General features: G+C 46.3%; 1 pseudogene; it reads left to right on the top strand.

Moving 5' to 3' along the window:
- The first annotated feature begins 1,860 nt into the window (after positions 1-1,860).
- LOC103202800 lies at positions 1,861-3,815 on the top strand (annotated as a pseudogene).
- Positions 3,816-4,703: the final 888 nt, after the last annotated feature.

The following is a 4,703-nucleotide window of genomic DNA, read 5'->3' as shown; positions in this document are numbered from 1 at the left end:
TTATCATAACTTAACCACTGACTCCAATTGCAGGTGCTGTTCCAGAGGTGATTTCATTGTGTGAGCAAATTAATATATCTCCTGGTACCTGGTATGTAGCTATCGAGCTAAGCAATGCCTTTTTCTCAATTCCAATTTCAGAGGATCATCAGAGACAGTTTGCTGTCAGCTAGCAAGGCCAACAATACATTTTTACTGTGTTACCTCAGAGGTTTATCAGCTCTCCCGTACTGTGTCATAATTCAGTCTACAGGGACTTTGATTACCTTTCCCTTCCACAAGACAACACGCTGGTCCATTACATTGATGGTATCATGCTGATTGGACCTAGTAAAGAAGAAGTATCAATGACTCCAGACTTATTGGTGTGATGTTTGTGTGGTACTACTCACTACTCACTGTTGTTGAGTCAGATTTGACTCATTGTGAACCCTCTTGGGTTTCCAAGGCAGTAACACTGTAGAATTAAATTGTCCAACCTTCCTTCTGAGGAGTGGCTGGTGGGTTTGAACCACCAGCCTTCTGGCTAGCAGTCAAATGCCTTAGGCACTACACCACCAGAGCTCCCATTGATATGCTAGAGGGTGAGAAATTAACCTGACCAAAATCCAGGCACCTTCCAACTCAGTGAAACTTCTAGGTGTCCAGTGATGTGGGTGATGTGAAGATATTCCTACTAAAGTGAAGGATAAGTTACTGTATCTGGCCCCTCCCACAACTAAAGAGGAGGCACAATGCCTGATGAGCCTCTTTGGATTTTGGAGGCAACATATTCCTCATTTGGATATGCTATTCTACAAAGTATCCCTCATTAGGATGTGATAATCTGGCTTATTTATCAAGTGACTCAAAAAAGCTTCTAGTTTTTTAGTGCGGACAGAACAAGAGAAGGCTCTGCAACAGGTTGAGGCTGTCGTGCAAGCCGCTCTGCCACATGGGCCATATTATCGAGCTGATAAAATGGTGTTTGGAATGTTAGTGGCAGATAGATATGCTGTTTGGAGTCTTTGGCAGTTTCCTATTGGTGAATCACAGCACAAACTCTTAGGACTTTGAAGCAGAGCTGGTTTTTGGCTTATCATGGGCCTTAAAAAGGACTGAATGCCTAACCATTGGCCCCCAGGCCATCATGTGGCCTGAGCTACCCATCATGAACTGTGTGTTGTCTGACCCACAGAGTCATAAAGCTGGGTGTGCATAGCAGCACTCATCATTAAATGAAAGTGGTGTATAAGAGTTTGGGCTAAAGTGGGACCTGAAGGCACAAATAAGTTTCATGAGGAAGTGGCACAAATGCCTATGTTCTCCACTCCAGTCACATTACCTTCCCTCTCTCAGTCTGCACCTATGGCTTCATGGGAGTTCCTTATGAGCAGTTGACTAAGGAAGAGAAAACTCATGCCCTTGTTTACAGATGGCTCATGCTGGCACCACTAGAAACTGGACAGCAGCAGCACTGTAGCCCCTTTCTGGGACCTCCCTGAGGGACAATAATGAAGGGCAATCTTCCCAGTGGGCAGAGCTTTGAGCAGTGCACCTGGTTGTTTACTTTGCTTGGAAGGAAAAATGTGTGATTGTATACTGATTCCTGGGTTATGACCAATGGTTTGGCTGGATGGTCAGGGACTTGGGAGGAATAAGACTGGAAAATGGATGACAAAGAGTGATGGTGAAGAGCTATGTGGATAGACCTCTCTGAATGGGTCAAAGAAGTGAAGATATTTGTGTCTTACTTGAATGTTCCCTAAAAAGTGACCTTAGCTAAGGAGGATTTTAACAAGCAAGTGGATAGGATTACATGTTCTGTGGAAACAAGTTAACACCTTTCTCTTGCCACTCCTATCATTGCCCAATGAGCTCATGAAGAAAGTGTCCATGGTGGCAGAGATGGAGGTAATGCATGGGCACAGCAACATGCACTTCCACTCACCAAGGTTGGCTTGGCTACAGCCACTGCTGGGTGCCCAATCTACCCATATCTGAGATCGACACTGAGTCTGTGATATGGGACTATTTCTCAGGGCCAGCAACCTGGTAGCAGACTGATGATATTGGACCACTGCTATCATGGAAAGGGCAGCATTTTGTTCTTAGTGGAATAGATACTTACTCTGGATATGTTTTTGCCTTCTCTGCATGCAATGCTTCTGCTAAAACTATCATTCCTGGACTTACAGAAGGTCTTTCCCACTGTCATGGTATCCCACAAAATATTGCCTTGGATTAAGTGATTCATTTCACAGCAAATGAAGTGTAGCAATGGGCCCATGCTCATAGAATTCACTGGTCTTTCCATGTTTCCCATCATTCTGAATTAGCTGGCTTGATAAGGATGGAATGGCCTCCTAAAGACAACATTACGGCACCAGCTATGTGGCAATACTTTGCAGGGTTGGGACAATGTTCTCCTGGAGACTGTATAGTCTCTAAACCAGCATCCAATATATGGTGCTATTTTCTCAATAGGCAGGATTCGCGGATCCAGTATCCAAAGGATAGAAATGGGAATGGCACCACTCACTATTAACCCCAGTGATCCACTCACAAAAGTTTTGCTTCCTGTCTCTGTGACCCTATGCCCTGCAGGGCTGGAGGTCTTAGTCCCAAAGGGAGGAGCATTCCCACCTGGAGACACAGTATTTATTCCATTGAACCAGAAGTTAAGAATACCACCATCTCTGGGTTGGCTGGTGGCAGAACTCAGGGTTCTGCTTAGCACCCAAGGCCACAGGCTTTGGCAGCAAGGCCTGGTGATTATGGCCTCCTCTTGTGTGGAAGAGAAGCAGGGGGCAGTTGTGTGTAGGATCTGGAGTTAGGTAGACATGGGCTTTAATGCTTGCTCTGTTGGGTGTTTCTAAGTGAGTCATTTTGCCTCTCTGAGCCTCAGTTCCCTACACTACAAAATGAGGCCAATTGAACCCTGACATTTTTGGGAAGTTCAGCCCAGGCAATCTGGGAAGGTGACAGGAGTTGGAGGGAGGTGTGTGGAGATAGGAATGCAACACTGAGAAACATCCTCCTGTTGCTCCTCTCTTCCTTTCCAGGCATCAGCTACAACCTCGAGGCTCCAGTAAATGGTCAAGACCCCCTGGGGATCAGCCATTCCTGGGGTTGCTGTGGCTGGAGAACTTCAGTCACAAAGAGCTGGTTGAAGTGCTGAGGACAGCCATGGTGGATCGGAAAGGACCTCTGGTGACAGTCAACAAGCCATAGGGGCTGTCAGTAACAGGGAAACCAGGAGACCTGACACTGCTTTCTGTGCTGCCAGAGTTAAGCCAGTCCCTAGAGCTTGGGGAGCGGGAGCTCCAGGTTGTCTGACTACCTGGGAAGGTTTGCTCTGGGCCTGTACTCCTTTCCAGTTGTCCCCAGACTATAAGCCACCTTCAGATTCACTCACGGAGAGTCCAAAGATCCATAGCCACCTCCTGTGCCATCACTGATGGGATTTCAGCTACCTTTGATGGGAAGATCCAAGCAGCTTTGAAACTGGAACACATTGATGGGGTTGATCTCATAGTTCCAGTGAAGCCCCCATCTCCTGGAAGGTGTCAATAGGACCTTCAGCCACTTCTGTGTGGTGGCCACAGGCTCTGGCTGTGCCCTGGTCCAGCTGCAGTCACTGACAGGACCCAGATGAAGCCCTCTTCAGATGCCTCTGCCTGACCCCCTTCCAGACTGCACAGCTGCCCTTGCACCCCCACCTGCATTGTCTCCTCCTTCCAGGTCCCAGGCCCCAGGATGCCCTCATTGAGCTCCTGGCACCCCTGCTCCTTTATTTCTCAAGGACCCTACAGTGCCTGGGGCTCCACAAATGATAGTCATCCCTTTGTTCCTGATGTCCACTGGAAGGCAGAAAGGGTGCAGCTGGGTCCAAGAAAAATGAAATCAGTGTTTAGCATTGAGTTAGACTATGGTTTATGATGCTGGCCTCTTTGGGTAGGCAGACTTGGCTAGGCCACTTGCTATGTGTCATTGGGCAAATGACTTCAGCTCTGTGGACTTGAGATAATAAAACTACTACCTCAAAAAAAAAAAAAAAGTCACCTTCCATTTTGGGCTCATCATGCTTCTGGATCAACAGGCAAATAGGGGAATTACTGTATCATCTGATGTAATCCTGATTACCAAGGGGAAATCAGGTTGGTATTACATAATGGAGTTAAAGAGTATATCTGTAATACAGGAGATCCCTTAGCATGTTTCTTAGTACTATGATGCCTGGTGATTACAGTCAAAGTGAAAATAAAGCAATCCAATTTTTATATGACTACTAATAGCCCAGGCCCTTCAGGAATGAAGTTTTGGGTCACCCCACCAGGCAAAGAACCATGACAAGCTGAGGTGCTTAATGGGGGCAAAGGGAATACTGGGTGGGAGGTGGAAAAAGGTAGTTCCAAATACCAGCTACAACCACATGATCAGTTGAAGAAATAAGTACTGTGATTGTTAGGAACATTTCTTCCTTATATGTGTGTGTAGTAGTTAAGGTTGTGTGTCAGCTTGGTTGGACCATGACTCTAAGTAGTTTAGCAGTATTATGTAGGCATCCCCCATGATGAGATCTGATATAATATAATCACCTCCATAATGAGATCCGATATGATCAGCCAATCAGTTGGAAGGAAGTTTCCTTTGGGTCAGGGCCTACTTCTGATGTGTTTGGAAGAGCTCTGATAAAGCTCTCTGGCTTTTCACCCATCTGG

Source organism: Orycteropus afer, unplaced genomic scaffold, assembly GCF_000298275.1.
Source record: "Orycteropus afer afer isolate SDZICR_OR568_19922 unplaced genomic scaffold, OryAfe1.0 scaffold00009, whole genome shotgun sequence".
NCBI lineage: Eukaryota > Metazoa > Chordata > Mammalia > Tubulidentata > Orycteropodidae > Orycteropus > Orycteropus afer.
Note: the sequence above shows the minus strand (reverse complement) of the source record. Positions and strands in the feature narration are given on the sequence as shown.